General features: G+C 43.5%; 1 long non-coding RNA gene across 3 annotated transcripts; it reads left to right on the plus strand.

Moving 5' to 3' along the window:
* The first annotated feature begins 3,988 nt into the window (after positions 1 to 3,988).
* On the plus strand, positions 3,989 to 10,671 carry LOC109311176. Of its 3 annotated transcripts, none has more exons than XR_002101437.1 (4): positions 3,989 to 4,417; positions 5,917 to 6,055; positions 9,578 to 9,942; positions 10,039 to 10,671. It is a non-coding gene; the product is annotated as an uncharacterized LOC109311176 (long non-coding RNA). The 3 variants fall into 3 exon arrangements; XR_002101438.1 differs by having other exon boundaries at positions 9,578 to 9,740; positions 9,822 to 10,671; XR_002101436.1 differs by having other exon boundaries at positions 9,578 to 10,671.
* Positions 10,672 to 11,941: the final 1,270 nt, after the last annotated feature.

Below are 11,941 nucleotides of genomic sequence, written 5' to 3' on the forward strand. Positions count from 1 at the left end.
GTCCTCATATATACTTTACCACATATACTGCCAGTTGGAGCCATCTCGACCTATATTCTAGAATAAGTGTGAGGAACTATGTTCCTACGAGACATAAGGAAGAACTAGACCCTCCTTCTTCCAAGGACACTATGGGTGCATCTACACATGCTATTAGAGTGCACCAATAAACTCTGGCACCTATTGTGCTGGCGTTTATTGCTCCTGGGTGCCTCATTTGAACGTGCACCTGGGACTGCAGCCCGTTGAGCCAGGTCAGAGCATTCCCACTTGGCAGGAGGCCTGTGGGGTCAGCCTGCCAGCTTGGTGTTGCTCTGATCCAGCTCAAAAAGCTGCAGAGGGGCTGGTTGGGACACAATGGTGCTCCAGTGCATGACTAGCTGGGAGGCAGCCCCCACACTGAAGCACCCTCATGCCCCAGCCAGCTGGGTCAGTGTCTACACGTGCATTGTTGCTCATGAAAAAACTCTGCAGCAGGGTAGTACTTTATTAGTTTTCTGCAGGTTAATAGGGCCACACATGTAGATACTGAGATGTTATACTGTGGAGCTAATTAGGCAACTCCACAGTAAATGTCTTGTGTAGACAGGCCCTACATGGGGGTAATTGTGTCATTGGTCTTCTCAAATGAACCTGTTCAGTGAGTATTTTCACAAGTGGCTTTTCCAGGCCGAAGCTAAATTTATAAAACAAGCAGTTCTGCATGGAAATTGCTATGTAGGAAGCTCTTGTAGGAGACAACTTTATTAATGCTGCTTAAAATGAGCATAAAATATTTCATATTCCTGTAGACCATGACTCCCAAACTAAAAAGGCCTTCTGTAGCTGAAAGCATTCTGGACCTGATGGCATTCACCCTAGGGTCCTGAAGCAGCTCAGATCAGAAATTGCTGAAGACACCTAGCTGTAGTATACAACCTATCACTAAAACCAGCCTTGATACCAGAGGCCTGCCAGTGTAAAAGAGGCTCGAGAGGGGATGACAGGAACTACAGGCCAGTGAGCCTGACTTCTGTTACTTGAAAACTGGAAGAAACAATAATAAAAAAACCCCATTGTTTAGCACACGAATGAACATGACTTGCTGGGGAGGAATCAACATGGCTTTATCAAAGGGAAATCATACTTTGTCAGCCTACTACAGTTTTTTGAGCTGGAAAAGGGGGTTAATAGTGAGGTGGCCAAATTTGCCAATGACAAAGTTATTCAAAGTGGTAAATACTGAGGCAGACTGTGAGGATCTGGCACGATTGAGCAAATGGGCAACTAAATGGCAGGTGCAATTCAATGTTAGAAAAGTGTAAAGTAATGCATCTGGGCAACAATAACCCAAACTTTACCTACACTATGATGGGCTCTACATCAGCTATTACCACATAGAAGGGAGACTGGGAGTCACCGTGGACAATAACGTGCTCAATAATGTGAGTAATCAACAATTCCATGTGCTCAGTAGCCGTCAAAAAGACAAACAAAATGTTAGGCATGAATGATGCGTGACCTCGGAGGCTGGGGGCAGGTGGCCACAGTGGTGTTCATGGCAGGGGGTGGGGGAAAAGGAGCACCCCCCGCGGATGCTGCCGGCAGCACTGGCAGTGGCCAGCAGCGATCAGCAACCGCCTGCAGGCACCGCCAGTGGTGCCAGTGGTGGTGGGGAGGGGGTGAGCAGCATCTGTCCGCAGGCACTGCCAGCAGTGTCAGCAGTGGCCAATCTCAGAGGGGTGCACATGCACCTGCGTGCACCCCCTATGTGATGCCAGTGACATTAGGGACTATTAAGAAGGGAAGTATAAGCAAAACAATGCCCCTTTATAAATCACTGGTGAGTCTACACCTTGAATATTACGTCTAGGTCCCCGCACCTCAACAAGGATATAGAAGAACTAATGAAGGTACAGAGAAGGGCACCAGGAGGATTAGTGCTATGGAGGGGCTTTCATCAGAGGAGCGACTAAGGAGGTGAGGCCTAGTCCGTTTAGATAACCAGTGCTTGAGGGGGGATGTGATAAGGGTTTACAAAATACTAAGTGGTAAAGAGAAAGTAAATAAGGATTTATTATTTACTCTCACGATACAAGAACTAGGGGTCACAGATTGAAACTAGTAGGTGGTAAGTTTAAAACTAAAGTAAGGAAGTTCTTTCTCACACAGTTTGCCGTTAAAGTGTGGAACTCCTTGTCACCAGGTGTTGTGAAAGCTGACTGTTTAGCCAGAATCAACAAGAGATTGGACAAATTCTTGAAGGAAAAGGGCCTCAGTAACTACTGAGCATGGGAGTTAGGGATACAGCCTCTGAATCAGAACTTCCTAGACCTCGAATGCTGGAGGCTGCAAGTGCAAGAGGAACGGTGGGAAAAAACCCTGACTAGGTCAGACCTAGTTTACTCTCTTTCAGTATCCACTCTTTACCACTGTGTGACACAGGATACTGGGCAAGATGGACCTACGATCTAATACAGTAAACGGCAATCCTTATGTAGATCTAAGATGAAACTGAAGTCACTGGCAAAATCTCACCGACTGCAGTGAAGCCAAGATTTGATCCCTAGTTTTATGCCGTTGGATAACAGTTCCCTTCAGCTGAAACTGCATACCTAAACTTATCTCTCCATGGGTGGTTATAAAGAGCCTCATTTTTCCTTACGATTCATATTACTTTAATTCTATTTATTCTCATGTAACCTATTAGTAAACCTTGTTTTAACCCTCTGTGGTAACCTCATCTGGAGAAGGAGAGTTTTACATCTATGGTACATTACTGCATTAAACTTTCATTTGCCAATCTGGTTGCTGCATATGCAAGATGCTGTCCTCCTTATACAGTTGAGTCCCACTTAGCATTGACTGAAAAGTTTAAAGCTTATGCCTGGGAGTTTTCACTTTTGGCATGTGTGGACATTCACTCTCCCAAGAGAAACTCTCCTGGGAGCGATGTAACCCTGGTTGATCCCAAGTTATTTTTCTCTTGGAGTGGCCATTTTTACCCTGAGAGAAAAAGCCTGAATATCTGTATATTTGTGGTTTCTCCTGGGAGAACAGCAACTCTCCCTGGAGAAACAAAATGTCTGTACAAGGTTCTTGTGTATAAAACAAGGTCAGAAGATTTTCAGTAGCAAAGCCTTGGTGTGGGCAGGGGGGTGGCCTGAACATGCGAGTAGAAGGCTACAGAGTCTCATAGAGTTTTAGCTGTAAAAAAGTTATGAGAAATGGACAGCAGCTGGTTGGTATGCCACCTTAGGGGCATATTTTCAAAGCAATATGAGGTGAGTTAGCTGCGTGGCTCCTGTTATTACTAACGGGAACCACACATAGCTATGTGCTTAAGTGGTTTGCTGAATCAGAACCTAAAAGCAAGGAGCAGGAGTCTAGGTTGGAGAACAGCCAGGGTGGTCTGCCTTTGTCCCTGCAATTGCAGCTACTGTTGGAAAACTGCATGCTGCATGTGCCACATTATTAGCAGGCATCTATCCTCTTCTCCTGTGGGATGATGAAGCAGGCATGTGCATGCCTCTCTGTGGGTGATCTTGGCATGTATTCATGTTGCAATGGTATCTACACATTGTTTGTAACCCTGGTCCAATAGCAGGTGTGTGCCCTTCATGTAAAATCACAAGCTTCCTTCCTCGCCAAGGGGCAGCATTTGAAAATCCTGGATGCTTTAACTCCCTTGCCTCTTCCACCATTAGCTACATTCACTGCCTTTGTCCTTTTTTTTTTATTTCTAGCTTTTGCTCTTCCATCCCTGTGGGGAGGGTGACGTGCAGTATTAGTACACAGCTATTGACAGTAATCCATTTTTTCCACCGATACCCTCCAATACTATAGGAAAAAAGCACTCCATAGTTGGCCATTATTTCACTTTGCAACCACGATGTTGCACTCAAAAACGGCTTTTTCCTCCTTCCGCCTTACCTCGTGCAAAAAAAAAAAAAAAAAAAAGAGCTTCTCTGAAGGGCTCCAGAAGAAACCTGGGAATATGAAATTACCTTAAAATGGGAGAGACAAATTTGGCAAGGAAGATTTCACGCTTCCTTTCTTCCGTGCAGCTCTACTAGCAATACAGATGAGGCACACGTTTGCTTTCAGCCTTCATGGATGGCACCACACTCACTTCCTTTCCCTCCCCCTGCTCTGGTGCTCTAAGCAAGGGCATGCAAGTCACATATCAAAGGCCAACACTAGTTTTATTTCTACCTAATAACGCACTTCCAGCTTGTTCAGCGCCTGCCTGTTCAGACTGTCAGATTCCAGCTAGAAGTGTTTGTAAACAGAGCTGAAGAAACTCTCCCAACTTTGCCTCAAGTACTGCAGCACAGCTATTATAGTCATGAAATGAATGTCCCTGGGAAGAAAACAGATATACTCAGTAACCTACCCTATGGCACTGAGCTTTGTATTACAAAGAGCAGGACAGAATGTGAGTAATCAACAATTCCATGTGCACATAATGCTGCACTTTTTCCTTCTCTTTATCGTTGTCTAATTAAATTTCAGTCAGCCTGAACAAAAAAGATTCATACTAGTCGTAGGCAGTAAATAAGGATGTGGTAGAAAAGGAGTACGTACAACTTCTAGCCAAAGCTTGAGGAGAAAGAATGCTAACTTCACACAAACAGCTGAATTATCAGAGGATGCTTGCAGGGGGGTTGGTAGCAAACATTTCTATTTTAATAACTGCACTTAAAAAATAGCGGAACCTGGTAATGGCGACTTCAGGAAGATGGTGTTTCTAAAGGTAGAGCAATAACTCGAGATTGAGCCAGTTGTGGTTTCTATACTAATTAATGTTTCTCAAAATGTTCGCCTGATGTGTGACACTGATGGATGTTGCCAGGTTACATGATATCACTTTCCAAAACAGTGTGTGATGTTTAAGATTGATTTAAAAAAAAAAAAAAAAACCTCTTCTTTTGTCTGCATCGAGAAAAGGGCCCAGGAAATATGCCGGCAGCTAGGAGGGTAGCCATTCTTTAAATACAGAGAGTCCTTGGCAGCGTGGGCACAGAAGACCAAGACTTGAATTCTCAGTCCTGACCCTCTGAAGGGGCAACACTCGATACTTAACCCTGGTTTTGTGATGGGATTGACACGCAACTACAGTTACAATAGTATTGCCATTGACTTGTAAATTATAGATCAGTATTTTGAACCATAGTTTGATTTTTTTTTAATAGCTTTAAAAAAATACAGAATGGGAATCTGGCATTATTAAACTGCAATTTTGTATTCTGCTTCTAAGGATTTATAGCTTCTGGTTTGAGCCATACATGTAATGGGCTAAATCCTGTTCGGTGTCACAAAGATATAGTACCAGAGCTCATTTATCACCTGAGTGCTTCCTTGGATCCAGCAAAATTAAGAAGTGGGCCTGTGTGATCCCAGTCGATCCCAATCCTGAATATGATTTCCCAGCAAGGATGCACAAAACAGACATTCAAACTGAAGGGTGGAGACAGGCTGCTGTTGAACTAGCAACTTCTGCCCTGAACGATCCAACTCTGGACTGGCAGTCTGGCCCACTACGCTATGGCTCATGCCGAAAATCACCATGTGTTTTTATAAAAGACCGTATTGCAGCCTAAGATCCCTACTCAACCGGACTATAATCATGGTAGATTCTGTTCTTGTCTCAATATACCCATTTCCTTTAGCTGTTTATGGCACTAGTTTGTAAGGATTATTTTGGCAGCCATTTTTCCTCCTAATGTCCAAGACACAGGGAAAGGATTTCAGTTCACAGCTGCTTCAGTTTCCTTGTTGGTTTTGGTTACTTTTTAATTTTTTTTCCCCTGCGTTGTCTAGAAACTGAATATTGGCCAAAACACACACAAAAGTTGAGGTGTCTATTGACTTGAAACCTCTACCAGCAGCCGAATCCCATGAATAATTGCCTGACAACCTCTTGTTTACCTGCAGGAGGAACATTGCAAAGGGTGTTTATGAATAGCTGCTATGCAAACTAGTAAAAACAAGCCATCTGAGAAGGAGAAGGAACATTGACTGCTTTGACAACTGCCTTGCCATTGCTAAGGAAACTGCTCCCTTGGTAACCATGGTCAGTACATCTGTCTCATTTTATCTCCAACTCTTGCATAGATACCATCATGGGAAGACTGTAATAATGAAGAAAACACAAACATTTCAAAATAGGAAAAAGTAATAAAAAGTGCAAAGTCTTTCTTCATTTGCCTACTGGAAACTTTAAGGAGACTTTGCTTTGAGGTTAGGTTAGCAGGGCTTTCCCTGTCATGTTTGAGACGCGTCCCTGAAAAATCAACTGCTAATTAAAACCAAAAATGCTGGCGTTTTCTCCTGCTTCTAGTCCTTTAAAATGTTGTATACATGTTTTCTGTTAATGCTCCTAATTTAATCTAACACAGTGGGATTAGAAAAGAGGGCAAGTAGAAGAAATGGAAAATTAAGTACCTAAGAATGACACCATTAAATTAAGAATAATACTTGACTACGATGAGTATTAGGATGCAGGTATTTGGGGGTAAGAGTTGATTTGTTAGTGGGAAGAAGCAGCAGTGTTGTGTGTGACTTATGTCGACTTTCAATGCTGGGGGGCGACGGTCGGTCCATGCAAAGCAAACAAAATCGGCATAGTTAGCTTGTGTGGTGAAGCCTCCAACACATATTTCTAATACATGATGCTAAATTTTCCGTTTCCTTGTGTGCTACATGATAATCTTAAGTAGTCTTAGCAAATAATCTTACCTGTCACCCCTAACTTTCTTAATCTTACAGGATTAAGAAAGTTAGGGGTGACAGGTAAGATTATTTGCTAAGACTACTTAACCGCTCTATCAAACTGAACTGGCCTGTTCTGTAGTTGCTGCATTAAACCTTGAGAAACCACTGGTGAGAGCCTTGGCTGGCATATGCCAAAGGGAGCTGGGGAGTCAACTTTGCTCTCTCTCTGTGGCGGCATGACAAAGCCAAAGGCAAAAGGGATGGCCTCTTTGCATTATGTTGGCAAAGAGTCTCCACTGACTAGCCCTGTAGGGCTGATACTACCGCAGCCGCAGCCCCGTTCGCAAGAGCCCTTGCCTAGCACCTTGCTAAAGACTGCTATGTGATCACCCTTGCTGGTTCCAAGGACGCCCAAATGGTGACTAGGTGATAAGCTGGTTGGGTGATGGCTCACGAAGCATCAGGCTGCCAAAACATCCCAATGATGATAAAAATGCTATGATGCATGAATGCCTGTGCTGATGTAGGAGGGTGCTAATGCGTACAGTTCGGGGAAACCTTTTCAAACAACAAACACCTAGCTCTTCTTCCTGAAGGAAAACAAATCCTGACATCTCCTGAAAGCAGGTCCTCTAGTTACTCCATTGCAAGATACCATCACTTCTTCTTTGACCTTCCTGGTGGGGGTAGTAGGCTGCATCACGTTCCCATGCAGTGTGACACATCGTGCAAGACAGCCAAATCAGTATTTGCAGCACCCCCCACTTCCTCCTCAGACGCTGCTCTTCATTTGAGCAAGGTGATCCCAACTTTAAACGTCGAGAGAGAAAACTGTCAGTATCAAACGTGAACTGGACCCAATTCTCGTGAAGGAAATGCTTATTCAAGGTACACATCAGCGCAGTTAGGAAGCCTATCCTAGCCTAAAGAGGTGTTAATCACCACGGCAGTGGGCCAAGTTCTGCTGTCAGACCCATGTCTGCCTTGACTGAGAGAGGAGAAGTGCGTGAGCCCAATGGAGAGAGGAGACTGCCTAATGAACTTCCAAGGAGCAGCTACAAAAATACAAAACAAGTTTTAAAGTGACTTTAAGATCATGTTTAATTTGAACAACTTTGCCCTTGAGACCCATGGAAAGCACATCAGCTGGCTCTGACTAACGTGTTTTCCGCAGCACTCTAGAATAAAGAAATGAAGTACAGTATGTACTCATCTGGTGAGACATTTAGATTGGCTACTGATACGCTGCAAATGTTTATAAAGAAAACAAAATGTGGATGCTGGCCATTTTAATTAAAACTTGCAGAATCAGTTCACCCTGAGTCACATGATCTCTGAACTATAGTCTATCGTCTTCGGAGACATCTGCTTGCACAACAGTAAGAAGGAACTGTAAATCTTGCAAACAAACTGTTCTCTCGCTTGACTGGCCCGGTAAGCGAGGCTGCTGATAAAGACATTGCCAGGTACCCGCTCTTTATCTAAAGGTGAAGGTTAATATTCCACAGCCCAGACACCTAGGTTTGATTTTATCATATCAAAGCTAAGACTCTGCTACTCAGCTGAAGAAAGCAGACAGAATGAAAACTTGAAACCATGCTAATCCTTCGCAGTGTTTTCTCTTCTGTCATGCTGCACCGAGTAAAATCCTTAGCTTGTTTGCGAGAGGTAATACAGCTCCAAAACTGATCCGTGAGTGCACAGATGATCGCTCACTTCTCCCTGCCTTACACTTTGCCTGCTCCTTTAAAATAAGGGAAAAGGAGTTGTTTCCGCCCTGGCTGTACCTCCAAAACAGTATCTATTTGCTTTGCAAACGAGGATCTCCTAGTTTGCTGATGTATAATCCTTCCACTGCTGAGCGATGATCCTGATTAAGACAAGCCTAAAAAAATTCCCCCATAATGGTGGTGAATTTGTTGATTGAATAATTCAGGAACTGACAGCACTGACATAATTTCAGATTCTCCCTGGAGAATCTATTTAACTCAAATCATGTTACCCCAGGAGTTGATCTGGCTCATGGTGGGAGGGCGCTGTCCAAGCCTTCCCACGCACGTCTTGCCAGCGCTTTGAACTGCCAGCCTGCAAAACCACAGCCTGACACCATTTGGCAACTGGGTCAAGCGGTTGCAAATAACTTTAGGATAAAAACAAATGTCAGTTAAGGTGCATGGCCCAGTTTGTCCCCTGCAATGCATCAGCGAGCCACAGATGGGGTTCCTACACAGACCTCTTTGCTGCGAGACTCGGTGGGGGCCTGTTACCTGCTGTTGTGAATTAGGACAGTCATCGGACCCTGCAGAGAATGGGCTCCAGATCCGGGTGCCTTTGTGCACTCCTTTCTGAGCGGTCAGCAGTCAAAGTACAGGGATGAACCATTGTTTAGGCTACTAAATACGGCAGGCTCGTTTTTCCAAAACCTTCCCCTTGCCTACCCAATACATCTGTGCAAAGAGGGGGTGTGCAACACTGTAGATTCTCTATATAAAGAGACAACAAATCACAGTCCCTTCTGTGCTACCAGCTCTCTCAGGCTGTCCCCCAAACAAATCCTTTCTTTAATTATTATTTTTTTCCCTCCCTCTTTTCTGCACCCCCGCCCTTTTCCTCTCTGTCAGGACATCTTCTATATATAGCAAGGGCTAATACTGATGTTTCTTCCGAAGCCAGAGATGCAACATCGACTCCTCCTGTTGGCCTGGCCTGCCTCAGGCTCCACCCTTTCTGCAAATCTGTGCCAAATGCTTTTGTATCACTTCTGTGACTGTAATATTTTGTGGAGGTCAGAACTGCTTTCTAAACTCGTATGTGAACTGAAGCAACTGCTGTGAATCTAAAATAACTCTCTCTTCTTTATTTTTTTTTTTGCTTTCAAAAGCCACTGGCAGGTCAACTAACAAGAGAAGAATGACTGGCAACAGGCTAGAAACTACAATGGGCTGGCGTGTTTACAGCTCCATCAACAGCTCAGTGTTAATGAACTGAGTCTTAAAATTACCTCTCTATTGATGATGGCTTGAATGTAGCACATGTATTTAAAGGTTAGTGATTGCCTCTGGCGGCGTTCTGAATTTGGGGAGAGTTTATTTTTCGCTTGCAGATTTAACTCTTTTTTTTGAAAGGAGGCTGTAAAAGTCCTGTAAACCACAATCCCCCCCCCCCTCCCCCCCCGACTACACTACTCTCGTTTTGCTACCTTCACGACTGGCAAGGATCTCAGCGTTCCAGCTCAAATGCCCTGGGGTATGTTACTTTGCTCTGTCCCTAGCATGGCTACATGAGAAAGAGAATGAGCAAACTTGCATTTCAGTTTTAACTGGAAACTTAACATTTGTGCAGGTTTGTCTTATTTTTTGCTAAAAAAAAACACTCCCCCCAAAAAACAAAAAACCCCCTAGGAAAGCAAGAGTGCCCGTTAATGCAACAAGATGAGGATGGGGAATATGTATGAGTAAACGAGCTGAGTGCACTGCAAGGATTTGCTGTAATGAAGGGGAAAGTTTTTACAGAGGGTGAAGTTTCTGCTCATGATTTTTCTCTTCTCTTTGTTTTACGTAGGTGGTATCGATGATGCTTTGGCTGAATGAAATGGGAACAGACTGGAGAAGAGTCCCTGGAGGATATCGGGCTAGGACTTCCTGTTTACCAGTGAGACAGGCCAGGAGCTTTTCCAGACTGGCTTCATTTTCTTCAGCACGGCACAAGCTACAGTTACTTGGGGACTCTCAGAGCTGTATTGCTGCATGCATTTTAATCTGTGATGTAGGCAGCTCATGCAAAGATCTGGTTTCTTCAAAGTGCATGGCACCTAACCACACACCACGCTTAGCAATGCCCTGTAGATCCATTTTTTGTGATGTTTAGGGGCAGCTTTCTCAGGTAGGGGAGCTTTCACTGCTCCAGGAATGGTCTAGTTATACAACACAGTTACTTATCAGACTAGTTCGGGGGTGGGCAATTATTTTGGGCAGAGGGCCATTGAGGGCTGCATGACAGGCAGTCCAGGGCAGATAAATATGAATTGTCTAAATTTTTTAGGGGCCCCGTGGGCTGGACAGAATGGCCTGGTGGGCCGCATCCGGCCCCTGGGCCGCATTTTGCCCACTCCTGGACTAGTTGAAAAGGCTGTTGAAAACCTACACCTCCTATGAGCTTTGGGGAATCTGCTTCTGGTAACCAGCTGATGAATATTTCCCCTAAATCTGGAAAACCAGATTAATTATTTGAAGCACAATGCCCTGGTTATATAGTGAAAACTGTAGTATATTTTAAAACAATAGATAGCTTTTGTAAAATCAGACATTTACGAGCAAGAAAAGGTGGCCCTTTATTTGTGAAACAAAGGCTTTTAAACAACTTGGCGAAGCACAAAAAGTGTACCCTGTTGAAGACAGACTGTGGAAACGTTAACATCCTTTTGAGGTAAATCAAGTAATGGACTGTTGGCCTATTTTTCAAACCACTTCTCCCCAGTAACTTGACATTTGATAGGATTATCTATTACAGTTGGATTTTGGTTGACTCTCTGGTATGCCTGAGAAGATTGTCATCTTGTGATTTAAAGATAATAGAGCCAAGCATGTGAAACTGCACACAAAGAATAAACCTTTGACTCATAACTGAGGGGGTTTTTTTTTCTTCTTTTTGAAGAGGAAGAATTTGTCTTCAGCTTGCTTTGATACACTCACTGGTAATGAAATTATCCAATGATAACTTTCTATTCTAGATGTTGCCTTATTTTTTTTAAAGACTATTATTGCATTCCGCATAGAACAGCACCAACATAGCATGGTATGCTAATGATATACAAATCTGAGAAGAGTGAGGTTGATTAAAGACTTGTGACAATAGCTAATGTAAGCTTTTACTAAGAATGTCAAATCCATTTGTTTTGGATTTAAAAGAGAGTCTCAGGATCAGTATGAAAAGGAAGAAGTTTGCAACAATTCCAAGGGAAAACCAGATTAGCAGCAAAGGCAATAGTGCACAGAAGTGAAACAAAGTGTGTGTGTGTGTGTGTGTGTGTGTGTGTGTGTGTGTAAGAGCAGGAGTGAGAGAGAACACATACAAACAGTAGCAAAAAACTCAATTATTTAGGGCTTCCAAAATATGCAACATGTATTGTTAATACAAAGCCCCACAACTGGCAATTTTAAAAAAAGAAAACTGGAGGGAGGTAGAGTGGGCTTTTTATTATGCATGGTTTTATTTCTTTGGACTTCAAAATTACCAAGAAGCATTT

The sequence above is a fragment of the Crocodylus porosus genome, unplaced genomic scaffold (genome assembly GCF_001723895.1).
Source record: "Crocodylus porosus isolate Cpor-Errol unplaced genomic scaffold, CroPor_comp1, whole genome shotgun sequence".
NCBI classification, from domain to species: domain Eukaryota; kingdom Metazoa; phylum Chordata; order Crocodylia; family Crocodylidae; genus Crocodylus; species Crocodylus porosus.